Source organism: Mytilus edulis, unplaced genomic scaffold, assembly GCF_963676685.1.
Source record: "Mytilus edulis unplaced genomic scaffold, xbMytEdul2.2 SCAFFOLD_1770, whole genome shotgun sequence".
Classification (NCBI taxonomy): domain Eukaryota; kingdom Metazoa; phylum Mollusca; class Bivalvia; order Mytilida; family Mytilidae; genus Mytilus; species Mytilus edulis.
In genome coordinates, this window is record NW_027268470.1 from 1 (window position 1) to 19,135 (window position 19,135).

General features: G+C 32.5%; 1 long non-coding RNA gene across 1 annotated transcript; it reads left to right on the forward strand.

Annotated features, from left to right (window-relative positions):
• The first annotated feature begins 11,920 nt into the window (after window positions 1–11,920).
• LOC139507561 (uncharacterized) lies at window positions 11,921–18,922 on the forward strand. Its single transcript, XR_011660751.1, has 4 exons — window positions 11,921–12,045; window positions 13,232–13,391; window positions 16,519–16,650; window positions 18,885–18,922. It is a non-coding gene; the product is annotated as an uncharacterized lncRNA (long non-coding RNA).
• The last annotated feature ends 213 nt before the right edge of the window (window positions 18,923–19,135 follow it).

The following is a 19,135-nucleotide window of genomic DNA, read 5'->3' on the forward strand; positions in this document are numbered from 1 at the left end:
TGAAACGGAAACATGCATTGATTGATTGGTTTGTTGGTTGGTTAAACACGTTGGTTGGTTATTTAAACACGTTGGTTAAACACGTTGGTTTAACACGTTGGTTAAACACGTTGGTTAAACACGTTGGTTAAACACGTTGGTTGAATAGGCTCAATTAAAACAAGCGAGAAAAAAAACCTTGGATCCCGTATGAAACACATGAAACGGAAACATGCATTGATTGATTGGTTAGTTAAACACGTTGGTTGGTTAGTTAAACACGTTGGTTAAACATGTTGGTTTAACACGTTGGTTAAACACGTTGGTTAAACACGTTTGTGAAACACGTTGGTTAAACACGTTGGTTAAACACGTTGGTTGGATAGGCTGAATTAAAACAAGCGAAAAAAAACAACATTGGATCCCGTATGAAACACATGAAACAGAAACATGCATTGATTGATTGGTTGGTTGGTTGGTTGGTTGGTTAAACACGTTGGTAAAACATGTTGGTAAAACACGTTGGTTAAACACGTTGGTTAAACACGTTGGAAAGTGTCAATTAAAACAAGCGAAAAAAAGAGACCTTGGATCCCGTATTAAACACATGAAACGGAAACTTGCTTTGATTGATTGATTGATTGATTGATTAATTGATTGATTGATTGATTGATTGATTGATTGATTGATTGATTGATTGATTGATTGATTGGTTGGTTGGTTGGTTGGAATTCAAACACACATAAAACTGTTTAAATAGTGCCAAAAAACACATAATTTGATGACCTTGACCTTTGACCTTGTGAACTTCGTCAAGGTCATTGCTCCACAAGGTCATTGCAAAAGACCGTATGGGTCAAGGACCTTTTGTTAAAGAGTTTTGCCTAAAAATGGCTTTTTAAAAACCATCAATGGGAGTTATGTCCCTTACATGATGGTAAAATCAGTATAGTCATATGTAAAAAAGTTGCCCCTTGAAGTACCAATCATTTTCAACTGCTTAATTTTTCTGTATCTATAACCGTTCAATAGTTATAGGGAAATGAAAAACTTTTGAAAATCTAAAATATGACCTTGACCTTTGACCTTGACCTATATTTTCTAGTTTTGGTCCAATGAACTCAAATCTGAAGACCCGCAGTCTTTATGACTTACGGTTCATGAGATTTATATGCATATCGAAAATTTAAATATTCAAGGGGAAATAACTCCTATAATAAGTCACCGGATCGCTTCGGTTTAAAATTATTTGAACTTGTATCATTTGGCAAGGAACATTTAAAAAAAAACCATTTGCCGCTAAGTCTTATAGTTTATGAGATATAGCGATAACAGTGTTTTTTGTAATTAGGGAGATAACTCCTATAAAGTAAATAGTACACTTCGGTGCCCCTTTTACAAGATAGCTTTTATTAACCCGATACTTGATACCAAAGATCATTTTGATATCTTGCGTACTTTTATCACCGATTAACTTTGAAAAACGGCGGAAGAAAAAGAATAATAATAATAATAATAATTAAAAACCAATTGTTCAGAGAACAATTGAAGGTCTTTCCATCAAAACAATGTATTTTGATATGAAAAGTTGTGAAACTAAGTTTAAAATGTCATTTCAATTGTCAAATGATAGGCTCCTAGTAAGCTGATTCCAAAAATATATTGTTTCCATACATTTTTTTTCAAATAAGGGAGATAATTTGTTACTTCCGCTTTGAAAAATGTTACTTCCGATTATATTTGAATATTTACTTGACACCGATTCCAAAAATATCTGGTTCTATATACTTTTATATTAATAAAGTACAAAAATAGCTACTTCCGGTTTACAAAAGGTAACTTCCGGTTGTTTTTTTCAAGGTTAAATGGTTTGATACCTTTTTCTAAAAGTTGTATATCTTTATCATGTATACATATAGAATAAAAGCAAAGGTCAAAATCTAGAACGTCAAATTAAGCTATGACCTTGAGATTAATTTCAAGGTCGTGAACCAAGGACCACAAATCAAAAGACCATAGTCTTAATTATATTTAGTTAATGAGTTATATCACCAAACGCGTATTTTTTAATACAAAAGGGGAGAAAACTCCCTTTTACATTCAACGTACGCTTGCAATCAAAATTTACATCTTACGACATGTCGCAACTAACAATTTAGTAAAAATAATTTGTTGATATCTTATACAGTCTTTGGATATAAGTGAAAATAAGCCAAATTCAAATATTAGAATATGACCTTGACCTTTGACCTTGACATAATTTTCATTTTTGGGACCAAGGACCTCAAATCAAAAGATCCTAGGTCTCTATCACTTATGGTTTATAAGATAGAAATTCATATCACTTATATCAGATGCATAAGGGGAAATAACTCATATGGAGCGGTCATATCGCTTCGGTCAAAATAGGACAAATCATGCGAAGGATATAACGAGCAATTTTGTAAAATAAATTTGTCATAATCTTTTACGGTTTCGAAGGAGATACGATAACAAGGAAAACAGTGTTTGGGGAGATAACTCTACAAAGAAAAGTATTTGTTTACGCAGGGTAAATTTCAAAAGCGCATAAACTGTTCGATATCATATACAAAATATCTAAGCGACATATTGCGAAACAAATGTTTATCGCAAGAACAAAATTAGGCGGAAGAAAAAAAAAAAAATAATCAGAAGAAAAACAATAGGTCTTTCCACAGAAAAGTGGAAAGACCTAATAATAAACAAACGAAATACAGTAAGGTCTTTCCATTTAAGAAAGGAAAGACCTTAATTAGTTTGACAAATAGCTAATACATTTACAAGTCGACTGTGGTTTAACCGCATTAAAAATAAATACTGGCATCTGATTTGTTTCAGATACTTCTGATATTATCAAGCAAGTGATAATATGAACCCATAATTGATATTTGAATTTATCAACTATTATATATCATGTAGCAAGAAATTTTAACCTATTCCAGCGGCCCATTCCTGTCACTCATTGCATAGTAAGTGCCCCCTCTCCACCCCCGAGTAAACTTAAAGCATATCTTACGATATCATTTTATTAATGATTTTATATTAGACATTGACCATTCATTTTTTGTGGACGTGGAGGCGGCAAGAACTTTTTAAATAATTATTGTGGGTTCCAATTGACAATAACAGGATTTAAAAACAAAATTGTTCATATTGAGATAAAAATCGAATGTCGAAAAAAATGATAGTCCGAGAATCAAAAATTCCTTAACACGCATGATAGTAACTACTTTCACAACGAGAGGATTTCCCTCAATAATCGTGGTTAATCCTTTAATAACAGATAGAAACATTAATATACCTATTCCAATCAAAATGTACAAATGCATTAATTATTTTGTTTATATAAAAGCTTTAAGAAGTAGGCACTTCACATCGGTGTTAATATTTACGCACCCAGCGGCAAGTTGTCATAAATCACGCACTATGAAGCTGGGGTATAAAACGATTTTTTTTTGGCACAGACATTTTATGAAGATAATATGGTATTCAAAATTAAAACTATGATTAATCTAATTGATCGATGTGTGCAGCCGATATGTTTTATTACTAGATGCTTCGTTCACTCTGCATTGTCATAAAAGGAAAATTAACATAGTTTACTCAGACCTAATAGGCCTCAAAAGAATTTTCTACTTTTTGCGTGATACTTTTTTTATTGCATAATTGATAGGCATTGGAGATACTTTTATTAAGTACAAATTGCGTTAAAAAAAGCAACAGCAACCTATATTTATTTTTTTACTATAACATACTACAATTTTCTTTAATACGGTTTCGTTCTTAAAATCAACATTCAAAGGCTCGAGAGAAATGAAATGGTTGCTGCCTAAGACATGTACTAAAAAAAATGGCGATGGTCAGTTTATTTTGCTGTTGAGCATAGTTTACAAAGTCATTGCATATCGGTTTTCTTTAATAAAATAAAATAAATATATTTGGGCTAGTGACCAGGATAAAGAGAAAAAAACGGATTACTTTTGAAAAGTCACAAAATACATTCTCATGTTGTACCGTTGTACCACTGTCCCAGGTTAGGGGAGGATTATGATCCCGCGAACATGATTACCCCCCCCCCCCCATTATGTATGTATGTGCCTGTTCCATGTCAGGAGCCTGTAATTCAGTGGTTGTCGTTTTTTTATGGGTTACATATTTGTTTTATGAATTATGACATGTGAGAAGCAAAATGTATGTTTAACACGCATATTCATTAGAATATTTTTTGTATGGAGCGCGAGAGGGTCAAAAAGCGGAATTGAGTATTGTGTTATTCAAAATCAATTTCTCGACCATGCTTTCAGGGCATCACTTACGTATTGGCAGGCACACCAGCAGCTGCCCTTAGTCAATGCACTACTGTTGTGGCCACAAAAAACTTGTCCCGTGTTGACGTTAAGCGAATGTAGCGCTCCTCCTTGACGATGGTTGTTTTTGGTCTACGACATATTGACCTATCCAGTGCTGTTGCAATTTGTTAATAACTGTTTTTTGTTTTTAAACTGTTGACTTATGCACATTAAATCGATCCACTACGTCAGTATCACTCATGCAAGCATCAACCATTCCAAGAGCCATCTGACGGTCATTTTCGGAGAGGCCTGGTTGACGCCCCATGCAATTTTTTCAAACGTTTATGTGTTTTTCTTACCAATGGTGTGTTTCTGAACGTTAGTGCAAAAACAAATTAAATTTCGTCTTAAAAGTACAGGTACAGAAGGTAAAACATCAATTACACGCGCAAAGCTAAAATGGCGCAAAATCAATCACCTGAAAAAAGTACGACTGCTTAAAAATACAGGTAATACTAAGGATTATATCAATGATGTTTATTAAAAAAAAAAATCCAGAAACAACAAAAAAAAATTTAAAAAAAAAGTGTTGCTAAACTTTTTTGGCTCAGTATAGGTTCATTTAATTATTTAGGAATTGTTTAATCATGTCATTGTTTTAATGTCATTTACAATGATTATTTTATTTGACGACACATTTGTTCTGCTATTTTACACACGATTATCTCTGCCTTTGCCTTTACTTTGTATTGATTTATTTGAAATAGAAAAGCGTGTATTTCATAATCATAAATGATAAATTTATAGAAACCACCATTGCAGAGTGCTGGAATGTGACAAGAGATCAATGCCACCAAAAATTACAATTATAGATCACCACACAGCCTTCAACAATGAGTAAAATCAATGTCCATAATCAGCTATAAATATTACAAAACAACAATGCAAATATAGAACAATTCAAACTAGAAATTTCAAATAGCCCTCAGTAGAAATGATCCGAAATAGTGCGATACACAGATTATCAGTTTTGTGCATACATATATTGACTGAAAAGATTCACATTATGACTGACTAAATTATGCTATTACTAGATAGTAATATCTATTAAACCGATTATCTTTACTTTTCCACTTTAAGATGAACTACATATTAAGTTCATGGTTAATCATGAAGAGACATAAAAAGGAAATATCATTTTTTTGTTGTTATCTGTTAGAAGTCAAGCCTACTAAAATGGTACAGCCTCGGTGGTTTAGTATTCTTATAGAATATTTTGCATTATAATTGAATATAAAATCTATGAAAAATTTATATGTGTTTACATGCATACGTATGTGTTTAAGTCGACTTCTGCGGGTGTCTGGGACATTCTTAATACAATGTATCTTGATATACAAAAAGCAACATGGATTTCAACCAATATTTTGTCTTTTCATAATTAATATCGAAGTTTAATTCGGTTATGTTACAAATATAGCATATACCATACCACATCAAGAAGGGGGAAAACATTACAACTACGATGACAAAACAACTAAAAGCAACACGGTAGGGAGGAATAACACATATTGGTGTGTATGTTCATTGGACATACTGTACTTGCTAAGGCAGTAGTATTATATACTTGCAATTATTTTAGTCAGCTACAGCTATTTAGTGGACAACAAACTCCTGTTTTGACACATCAAGTAATGAATGAGCAAGATAAATAAAATAACATGTTTAAGGTTTGAATTATAATTTTTGCAGGGTGGAACGTTGCCTCCAGTATTGTATATTCAAGCGGACAACTGCTGGCGGGAAAACAAAAATAAATATGTTTTATCGTTTTGCGAGTTACTGGTGCACATGAAAGTATTTCAAGAGGTAGACATTTGATATCTTATAGCCCACAGTAATCATACTACTGTTAGATAATAGAATTCCTATCTAAAAAAATTCAGGGAATACAATCATGACAATGGACACACGTATTTTTATGCCTCACCTACGATAGTAGAGGGGCATTATGTTTTCTGGTCTGTGCGTCCGTTCGTCTGTTCGTCCGTCCGTTCGTCCGTCCGTCCGTTCGTCCGTCTGTCCCGCTTCAGGTTAAAGTTTTTAGTCAAGGTAGTTTTTGATGAATTTGAAGTCCAATCAACTTCAAACTTAGTACACATGTTCCCTATGATATAATCTTTCTAATTTAAATGCCAAATTAGAGTTTTTATCCCAATGTCACGGTCCACTGAACATAGAAAATGAAAGTGCGAGTGGGGCATTCGTGTACTGAGGACACATTCTTGTTCCTACTGAATTGATCGGTGATTCCTCCTACCATTTTTATAAGGGTCGTATCATTATGTATTAACATGAATAACTGTATCCAAATGAACATGATGAATAAGATATAATAAAGCGAGAAAATATACCGACGGAGAATCATAATGAAAAGTCGATTAAAATAAATCATCTCAATATTCAACCGTAAAACAACTAAGACAAACCATTACATAAAAATATAAAGTAACTCCAATACCACCGGAAAACTCGGTTAACAGCTCCTCGAGGGACACCCGTCGTATTTTTAGACTAACTGAATTCATGATATGGAACACCGTCCCTGAAATAATGTATCAAGTACTAGTGTAATATATAAATACTCCACATACATCCACTATCATGACTGTCGCAATATTGCTTCAGAGAAATGTCAAAACAATTAGCAAAAGAATGCACATACAAGAATCGTAATGCGGACAGTTTTAGAATATAAATCAATATAAAATTTGATAGAATTTTTTATGAAAATATTTTTTTTTGCAGGTTCACCTTTCTTTTCTGTATGTTGGACACACACATGAGGATATTGACGCCGGTTTTCAGCAAAAATAGTAGATTCCCTCCGTCGAAATGACGCAGAAAAAATCCCTGAGCTTTTGGATCTCTTATCAAATCCAAGCAACTTAATTTGGCAATACAATATTAGGAACTGGCTTCAACCATTTATTGCTGATGTACGGAAACATATCAAGCCATTACATTATAGATTTTACAATGGATGAAGTATCTAATAAGATTAAACTGTGTTACAAATCCAATCATGCGGGGCCTTGGAAGATTTCAACAAGTGGAATGTTCATGTTTAACGATAAAGGTGAAGTAGAATTGCCAAAGGGTGTACCAAAAGTATCCACGCCAGTTTTTGACAAAATATTTATCGAAAAAACTGAAAGTGGAATTAATGACTGGGAAATGTCTCTTCACGGATCAAATGTCAAACGCGTTGCCTTTTCTTGCTAATATCACTGAGAAAACTAAATATTTATCTCTTTTCAAATTAAATATTTTTCATTTGAGCAAAACATCTGGACGTTTTATTAGCAAACTCAACTCGAAATCGGTAATTGACTACTTTATAATATTTATTTGTTTTTCTTTAATCATCAACTAACAACATTTAAGGTCGAAATTAATCGTTGTTTTTTTTATGTATTTTCAGGAAATACGAAGAACATGACAACTAGACGCACCATATATAGCTCATATGTATATGGCTATATATGTCAAAAGAAACAGATATTTGATTCTATAATACAGGAACTAATAGAACTCATTTTCTTTTTTGATTTGATTTGTTATATACATGAGGTATCATATTTGCTGTTGCTATTTTACCTAGCAGTTGAACAACAATATGGTTTCAACAGCAACAGTACAATTATGTTTTATTCAAAATAATGTGCATGCTTTAATATGTAATTTTCAAGAGTTTAAATTTTCTACTTGTGCTGTACTGACATTAAACAGTTTGTAATTATGTTTTCTCTTGAAAAAATATTGATTTCTATCTCGTTTACTTTCCTTTAATTTGATGGATACACGAATACGTGGTAGCGTGATCACCCCGAGTGCGAGAGGTCGTAGTTTGGAACCCGGCTGGATGAAAACGGAGACTTTAGAATTTGTATTTGTTGCTTCTCCGCTTAGCACTCAGCATGAAGGAGTTTGATCAAAGGATTGATTGGCTCGAAGTGATAATGCTATGTCCGTTTCGGTGGACTGTTATCTTATGAACAACGTGACGGTTTTCACATGTGAAGCAGTATTTTCTTCTCTTTCGGAGTTGCCGAGATCACCCCAAGCTTTTGGTGGGATGCGTGTTGCTTGTAGGTTTTAATTTCTTTGACGTTTCTTCCTCACTATTGTTTGTCTCTTCTTTTGTAGCCAGTGCGTTAGTTTACTTTCGATTTATGAGTTTGAATGTCCCTCTGGTATCTTTTACTCCTCCTTTATGAATTAGCTTGTTGAAAATCCGACTCTGCGTGTGGTTCAAGTGAAAAGTAAAGTTATTTTTCATGTTACATTAACTTGTTCTTGTCCTGAATATGCATATTTATTTCCCGCTGGACAGTGCGAATCACCAAGATTCATCTTTTATTTCGTATTTGAACGTTTCAAAGTCATTTAAAGTCTTGCACATGTACATTAGTTAGTGTTAATTATGACCTTCAAATCTAAGGCCCGCTATCTAACTTTGCAAAAAGAATTTAAAGCAGTATTTTCATTAGCTTGACTTGTTTGCAATATAAAAAAAAATCAGTCGAAAAGTGCATTGAGAATCACACTGCTTTCCAAGCTTCACCTGATAAATGTTCGTCATTTTTATATTCAAGATTGACATTTTTAGACGGAAAGTAAATCTTTGCAAAATGCTTTAGAAATGGATAAATACACATAATGGGGGACATTTCCCCATTCCATGTATATTTTTTATTTCTTCGACATAGAAAATGACCAATTACACAGCTTGTTTTAAAGATTATTTTCATGTGGGGAAATTTCCCCAATATTGTTAAGTGTTCACGTATGTGTTGTCTTCCTGTATGGATGTTTTCCCACTACTTGTAATTTAATGGGGAAATTTCCCCATTTTCGTATTCTTTTATCACCATATTGAAAGTCATATTTAATTTGGGGATATTTCCCCACTTTATTCATGATGTTAATTACAGTTACTTACACATACTTCTCAAACTTATAATTATATTTGAAGAAAAGTGGGGATATTTCCCCAGTCTGAAGGTCTTTTTTCTGGGGATATTTCCCCAGTCTAAAGGTCATTTATTCGGAATATTTCCCCATTTTCATTTATTTTTAAATTCATTATGATAATAGATGAGGAAAAATTTCAATGAGTTTCATCATTCTTTGTTGCTGCATGAATATAAAGTTAACATCAGGTGTAATTCTGGATAAATTTTCACTAATTTTTAGCAACTGAATCGCCTCGCTTCTTCAAATAAAGATGTTTTTTACAATAAACGTTGACAATCTTTTTGTTTACTGAATTTGAAACCACACTAAAAAGAGAATAAAATAGATTTTCTCTTTTTCAAATAGAACGCGTTAAAGATAATTGTTCGAAAAGTTAAGAAGAGTTTGAAGATGAATAATTCCAACTACAGATCTGTATGTCAATAAAAGATCAGATTACTTAACGATTAGTACCAGTTGCATTATAACGAAGCTTGTCTCTTGTGTGAAAAAAAAACCCAAAATTATTCTAACAGATGACCAGTGACAAAACATTGAACAAAATCTTCAGGATTATATAAGCAAACAAAAAAGACTTAGATGTATTTTTGAACTGTTTGTATGCCATCACATGACAAATCGAAACGATAAGGAAATTGATTTTTGGCCATATAGCAATTCTATTGTTTTACATGCATTCTGAACTGTTCCGCTAGAATATTTGTGATAAGATAAACTGGACAGAGAAATTTTTTTTTTGGTGGTGGGGGGGGGGGGGGATAATTTTCACTCATTACAGATTTCAAAATTGAAAAAGAAAATTTCAAATATCATGTTGCCAAAAAAAAGAGGGGCAAGGGTATATTTTTTGTTTGGGGGGGGGTGAGGGTTCAAATAGCAACAGCATAGTGTATTGCACAAAAGCATATAAAAGAGATAAATTTTTTTTTTTTTTTTTTATTTTTTTTTTTTATTTTTGGGGTGGGGGGGGGGGGGCAATTCGCAACAGCATAGTGTATTGCACAAAAGCCAAAAATTAAATGTAAATTCAAATGATATAACCAATTCTAAGTTTTTTTGGCTACCGTTATTCTGTGTCAGAAACCTATATTGCATCAAGTATTTAATTACAATCCAAATTCAGACCTGTATCATGCACGAACATTGTGTCCATTTTTGTCCCAAATGTTTAAGATTTGACCTCTGCGGTCGTATCCAGCTGCGCTTGGCGAAGCAATTTATTGTATTATTTTGTCTGTAATAAATAAGACCAATGGAATTTTCTTTTAGATTATGTTAATTTTTTATCATGAGATATTTTTAAGATTATTTTTATATAGAACAAAATTCATATTGAATGTAGAATAAATTATTCTGTGTCTCAGTCATACAGATAACTTTACTTCAAAATAAATTTATTTTATATTTTTATCATAATCAGAAATCGCATTGAAACTAGAATAAATTTATTCTGTGTCACAGCTTCACCATACAGATAACTTTACTTCAAATAATGTTATTTTATATATTATTATAATCCGAAATCGTATTGAATGTAGAATAAATTTATTCTGTGTCTCAGCCTCACCATACAGATAACTTTACTTCAAAATAAATTTATTTTATTATAATCCGAAATCGCATTGAAACAAGAATAAATTTATTCTGTGTCACAGCCTCATCATACAGATAACTTTACTTCAAAATAAATTTATTTTATATATTATTAAAATCGAAATCGTATTGAATGTAGAATAAATTTATTCTGTGTCTCAGCCTCACCATACAGATAACTTTACTTCAAATAAATTTATTTTATATTTTATTATAATCCGAATCGCATTGAAACAAGAATAATTTATTCTGTGTCACAGCCTCACCATACAGATAACTTTACTTCAAAATAAATTTATTTTATATATTATTATAATCCGAAATCGCATTGAAGGTAGAATAAATTTATTCTGTGTCACAGCTTCACCATACAGATAAATATTATCATAATCATAAATGACATTGAATGAAGAACAAATTTATTCTATGATTTTCTCGAACTAATAATAGATATTATGGCTCTATATAATAAATTTATTTTATACATGATCATATACAGTAAGCACCATGCATTTAGAATAAATTTATTCTATGTTGTATCCTTTACAGAGAGTTGACTAAAAATGGACAGCTAAGTGTAGAATTCAGTATAAATTTATTTTGAAATGTAACAAATAAATACTAATATAACAGAATTGTCTTTGTTTTTCATGATTTTTTCTCAAATACATGGGTTATAGAATAAATTTATTACGTTCTGGTCCGAATTTGGCCTCTAATTGCACTTGTCAGAATTAAGAGTGAAAAAAGAGGAAAATTGGTTTTTTCCTTTTTTATTCTGCTCTCAGTTACATGTACTAACATAAATTATAGATAAACAATGATTATCAAATAATACATTATTTAGTTATGAACGAAATACTGCAGTTCAATCTAGAACTTGTTATACCAACATGACCAATGTACAGTGAATAAACACCTTAAAACCTAAAATAGAATCCTGATGAAATATTTTTCATTTTGCAAGCTTCAATTCAAATGTACATTCTATATTCGAACCGGAAGTCCGCTTACAGTATTGCGACCAGTGTGTTAGGATTCCAGACCGTAATTAACTACTCTGTATTTCAGTATATGGCAGCATGTGCTTTGTTCATCATTGTGATTTCAAGCCCCGCAGGTAAGCCTCTTGCACTGAAGATGTCATGACTAAACACGACAATTGTTTATCATTGAAAAAAAGAAGACTATAAATAATATATAAATCATTTCAAAGATTTCACATGAACGCATTTTCTATACTTTCGAAATAATGAACAACGCAGCCAGACGATCAAACACGGGGCGCATATCTGACTTGCGCGAGCTTCCATCTCATTGGATAAAATGGTAACGTGATCAATTAATTTCTTATGCTAGTTTAAGATGTCAATCATTTTATTTATATTACAAATTTTATATACCATCATGTCTCTTACTTAGTGTTAGGATTCGTTTGTTTAAATATGTTAACTCGTAAAAACTATGGTAAATATAGTGCTTGTAACCGATCTATGTATATGAGTTTAGCCATACAATTTCTATACATAGCCGGAGAATTGGATTAAAATATTTTATATCTAATGTTTTTGTATGAAGTTTTAAATATACCGTGTTCATCACTTATTCTAAAAGTACATTTCCTCAGCAGAGATCAGTTTGCGGAGAATTTTCACCACTCTGTCTATATAAAATCAGCTAGACTAACAATTAATTGTTAAGATTGTATGACAAATATTCTACTTGATGAAAATGCTAAATTTATGATGATAGTTAATAAAACTGATTACTTAACACATACAAAAAATGTATCATTCAACCGATGAAATTAGAACAATGAAACGTTCCATAAGGCAGCAACCATTTGATTTTCTGGGGAGGGGGGGTGTGGGGCTATGGGTTTTTTTTTGAAAAAAAGTTTGTTTCCAGTTTTTGGAGAAAAAAATAATTTGTTTTTGATTCTGAGAAAAAAAAATGTTTGTTTCACCCTCAGCTGCCACTATATGTAATGCTAAAATTGAAAGAAAAAAAATGTTTTCGACTTGTCGCGAAAAAATAGATTGTTTTTCGCCGCAGGCGAAAAAAAAAATTTGTCCAGAGAAAAAAACCATAGCCCCCCCCCCCCCCCCCCCCCCCGAAATTCAAATGGTTGCTGCCTAATTGTCATTTAAATTTCAAACGGCGAAATGTTCCAATACAAAAAATCCTATGATAACGAGTTAAATAAGTTTTTACATGCCTTTAATCAGTAAAGTAACTCTTAGAATTGCATGTAACGTTACATGTATGTACATGTATATGCTAATATATTAATTACTTTATTTCAGAAAGACATGAAAAACGGGGTACAATCCAAAAAAAAGCTTGGTGGAATTTTACGTATCAGATGTTGTCTATTTTTGGATTGGGTAATTCCCTTTTTCTCTTTGACTATGGCTGTTTTTGTGGATATCGGGGTCATGGTGAATCAGTTGACACGATCGACAAGTAAGTTTAACATCATGAGTCACCAATAATAGATACACATTATAAATATATATTCATAATAATGAAATCCCGCCTCTAGGTGCGGGATTTTTCACAATGTGTTTAAGATCCATTTGAGGCCTTGTGCTGTTTTCTGCTCCTTGGTCGGGTTGTTGTCCTTTTGACACATTCCCTATTACTATTCTCAATATCATTTAATCGCCTGATTTTAAAGCACTGGAACTTCAAGTTTGGTCAACAAGAGTAATCTGATCCAGTACTAAATAACATGAAATGCGGGATGTATAAATACGCAGGCTGGTCGAATCGGAATAGGAAAAAAAACCTAAATGTCCTGTCCGACCTCTTTGATGGGTCTGTGTGTTGTTTCTTTGAAGTCAAAATATCTACCCCTATTACCTTCTTTCCTCTTGGTCAATTTTGGATTCTAATCTTCCAACCAAGTTTGTCCAGTGAATAAACTCATCATAGATACCAGGACTAAATTGAACAGAACCTATTTTTTTAATGTGTTATCGGTCTACATATGCACGAACTAATTGCCACTGGACGTACTGAAAACAAAAATTCAACAATCCAATGCTGGGGATACCGTTAACACCAAGCCTGAGAGGGCTTACATTTAAATCTTTAGTGCCTAGATTTTTTCAAATTACAATAGTTGTATCAGTGTGCGACCATCATTGGATGGACATATCATATTATCAATTAAGGTAGATCATAGGGTATATATTTCTTGAGATAGAATCTTCTAATACTTTGCCAAAATGAAGATTTTACTATGCTTTTTTCAAAAATATAATAAAAAGTATGGGTCACCGTGCTATTTTCCAAGTTATGAGTCGTTGAAAACTGCTTAAATTTGGTTCGATTATTCATGAAAAAAAACCACATTTGTGTGCATAAAAAAAATCTGTGAGATAGAATCTTGAAATAAATTGTGAGAAGATAGGTTTTATAATATGTTCTAAGAAAACAAAAAGAAAAAATGGTGTCACCGAACTTGTTTTCTTGCTACAAGTAAAAATCTAAAATTTCCCTATCAGTCCAGTATATATTTTTAACTAAAAGAGTTATCCCCCCTTAAATAGCTTATTTGTAAAAATTGATTCTAAAAACACAAAATTTAATTTTTGGTTAATATTTTGAGTTATACAATAAATCACCAAGTTTTCTTTTTATAAGTAAATAGGTCTAACAAATAAATTGCAAATCTGTCTCCAAATTTGCAGATTTGGGCAAATAAATAGACCATTTTTGTACTGGGGGGGGGATGGGTGTACAATCCAAGATGGCGGTATACCATGAATCTACCTTAAATTTGGGAAATCATTTGTTCAATCTGACATCACAGTTTGTGTGGTTTCGGATTGAATCCGATATTAAATAATTTATAAAAGATAATTATGTATGTGTCAATAAACATTTATAAATAAAAACTGATTGCCTTTTTGACATTATTGTGCCAAGAATTACTTACTTTACATAGGTTCTTTCGAATTGATATCTAACTAATGGGTATAGTATCTTAAGATGAATTGTCGCGTATAAATGAATATGACATTCGACCTTCAAGGTCAAATAATTGATATTTCCACATGTCCACATCGAAACCGTATATACTTGATCGTCAATGAAAGACTTTTCTAAACAACTAATGATAAGGATTTGCTCATGAGGGCTATGGTCTATTCCTTCACAAAGTTAATCGTTCATATCTCAACAATTTTTTAAGATGGTACCTAACACTACAGGGAGATAACTCTGTAAAATCAGCAGAACGTTTTAATGACGTTGTGTTCTTAAGGGAATATTAAGCTTCTCAATGATCAAAATAAGTGTTTGTCAAACTGCTATATAAACCAGTGTAATTTTTCTGATTAAACGGTTGGTTCATATTTTTTGATTTTCTTTATATTTTTGTCAAAGGGTCAAAGTAAATACTTTGTCAAAATTTAAAGAAAATTAAACGAGCCAAATTAATTTTAGCTAAGGTGTTAGGTACCACCTTAAATATCCACCCAACAATTATATATTATTTTTCTATATTCCTAATAGCCTTGGTAAGACGTTTATTTTTGTTCAGCGTAGAATCTGTTTCCAGGATACTACTAGTTAAAATAAATATTATTATAAAAAAGAAGATGTGGTATACTTGCCAATGAGACAACTCTCCACTAGATACCAAATGACACAGAAATTAACAACTATAGGTCACCGTACAGTCTTCAACAATGAGCAACGCCCATAACGCATAGTCAACTTTAAAATGCCCCGAAATGACAAATGTAAAACAATTCAAACGAGAAAACTAACGGCCTAATTTTTGTACAAAAATGAACGAAAAACAAATATGTAACACAGCAACAAACGACAACCACCGAATTACAGGCTCCTGACTTGGGACAGGAACATATATACAGAATGTGGCGGGGTTATTCATGTTAGCAGGATCCCAACCTTTCCCCTAACCTGTGGGCAGTGGTGTAACATTACAACATAAGAACGAACTATAAAAATCATTTGAAAAAGGCCTAACTCATCAGATGGATCCAAATAGATATACTACACAGAGTGGACGTCTTAAAATATTAAAGACGTCGAAATTATTTAAAATACCAGGACACATGCCCCAATCCCTTAATGTCATTGATTGAAAAATATATTGAAAACAATCCCTTAATTAGATATATCCAATAAAAATGTATAGGTCTTTATTCACCGGGTACATGTGACATTTCGTTTATAATAAGAATTCTACAGGTACAGCCAAACTTGAAAAAAACAAATATTTTCGATTTTTTTTTTTTTGAGTTTCACGTGCGGAAAGAAATACATGAAATCTTTAAAATTATCATTAGGTCTGCTGTTAATTCAGATTTATTTAAAGCACTACGTAGTATATTGTAATTACAGATTTTTTGAATATATTCAAACCCAACATATTGCCAAGGTAACAGTAATTGTTATTTAATTTATCAATTAAACGACGGATCTTTATTAGGTCCTTCAACCGATACCCCCTCCCCCATTAAAAAAGTATAGAAAAAGGAAAAATGATATAAATGTTGCAATGCCCTGTTATCATGATACATGTACTAGTATGGTGTTTATTTTTTATTTATAGTTGCTGTCAAGTCCACGACGCTTGCTACTCCATGGTAGAAGAGGGAAAACAAATGCTGGTTTCATCCTAAATGGACGCCTTATGATTATATTATTTCTAACGTAACAGGGAAAAACAGAGTAGAATGTAAAGGTATGATTAATGTAATTAATTACAAATGTATAAGTTATTCAGTACAAAAACATATTTTAACCGGATTTCCGATGGGGATGTTCCGGCGGCTAGTGGGCGTCTGCCAAACGGTGCCCGTGCATTTACTCATGAACCATTCAACCATTTTAATATGTTGTTACTGATGGCAAAATGGAGGTCAAAGTGTAATATTGGTGATTTTAACTTTTACCGTTCTTGAGGTATAATGGTCCTTGTAATAGACAGCATCTAAATGTTACAGCCGATTGCATTGAGTTTGTAGGCAAAGGTAATTTCTTTGGTTAGCTTGCCTTGTTAGCTGAACCGTGAAGTCAGTGTAAGGTTAGTTAAACTACCCTTCTTTAAGAGTAGGACTAGTCCGACAGATAACCAATCTATCTGTCTGTAGAACTAGGCTACTTTAAAAGGAGGTAGTATACGGTCTTTTGTTGTGTTATTTGGTATTGATTGACACTTTAGTAGTACTTTGTATCGTTTGTGATCTTGTTTAACTTTTTGTCAACGTTTGTTTTGTCCACGGAGTTTTGAATGTTGTCTTAATGTCAATCATCCTCTTTTCAATGATCATACGAAGAAGCAATTTCACATCTTTGATATCTGCAAGTCAAACATGTATAATGTCAATGTTGTCTTATTTTCACTTTTGCACTTTAAATACCACCTCTTTTGGGAAGATACATAATCTTCATAGATAAATTAACAGTTGCAGATCTAGAAATTTTCATAAGTGGGGCCCACTGACTGCCTAAGAGAGGGCCAACTTTAGTCACGCTTCAGTGATTCCCTATATAAGCAACCAATTTTATCCCAAAAAGGGGGAGGGGGGCCGGGACCCCTGGCCCCCCTAAATCCGGGAATGTTACCAGTATAAAATAATATAGTAGCGCCTAAAAATTTAATTCTTAGTAAGTCCACAAAAATAGAAGGTAGTGGTAGTATAGAATTTTAGTATAAGTTTAAACTCTTCGAAATTCAGGGCATAGAAATGTTGAAAATATGCCACACTGCATAGCTCTATTTTTTTTATTATCTTTGAATAAAATAGTGGTGAATAAAATAGTAGTGTAGATCAACTTTCCGTTCTGGGATATTATTTTTCACAGAACTTCATATTAAAAGTGGCACAGTTTTAGCCGCAAAGTGAGTCCTATGGAAAATTACATTGTCTATATTTACAGAATTGCAACTTTGAGTATACATCAATATCTGAAATGAGTCATACTACTAGTATTCCCTAAAACAGTTGAAAAAAAAATAATGGTCTTCTTGTTTAAACAAAAGATTGTTTCTAGGTATATGATATGTTCAGTAAATTTGCGTGTTTGTCCTCTGTTTTTACACTGCTTTATAGTTGCCTTTGAAAAACAAACAGGACACAACGAAATTAAAAAAAAAATGGTTTGGCCTATTGCATTTTTTGATGAGTGGATTGTTTTATTAGGGATTGCTAACCGACAGTGACAAATATTAGATACAAAATCCGAAGAATGCGTTTTAAATGGGATATATTGAATTATATACATATATACATGTTGGTGTTTAACGCTACTTTCGGCTTTATTCACTATATCATGGGGTTAGTTATTTTTTAGAGGAAGACCAGAGAAACCCATATACCATCGACAGAAAAACTGACAATCCTAGTCAATTAAGATTAGAGTCAAACGCATCTGCCACGTTCAGACTTCGAACCCACAACCTTATTGTCGACAAGCTGCTGGTATAATAGTAGTTGAACTACTTAGACCAATCGACCACCGCAATCCCCCGACAACATATTCAGTCGGACCCTTTATGTACCAGTTCATAATGTAACACTATATACATGTTTGTTTAAGAATAAAATTAGAATACGGATATCCAGTAAAAAGCTTTAAAACGTATGGAAGCTATTTAAAAATTTGAAAAAAACTGGGGCGTATACATAATGATCTTTTTAGGAACATTATGGTTTTCGGTCTGTGCGTCCGTTCGTTCGTTCGTCGTCTGTCCCGCTTCAGGTTAAAGGTTTTGTTTATAGGTTTTGGTCAAGGTAGTTTTTGATGAAGTGGAAGTCCAATCGATTTGAAAATTAGTACACATGTTCCCTATGATAATTTTTTATGATCTTTCTAATTTAAAAGCCAAAATAGAGTTTTGACCCCAATATCACGGTCGATTTAACATATAAAATGAAAGTATGAGTGACGCATTCTTGTTTGGTTTTTTTTCAGACGAAAAAGACAGTTGTCATTGGGAATCGGATGTGTGTATGTGTGAAAAGATTTTTGTAGATTGTATCCATTTACACATTGACGAATACAACGATGAAAGCTTATTTTTAGATACAGAAAAAAAGTGCGAAGAAAGATAGAATCTACACGCAATGTCTTAATGTGCTATCGTGCTATTTACATATACATTTTGTACTAGTTAACAATTTAATACTTTATTTACACTCAGACACAAAATATGTGTTACATGA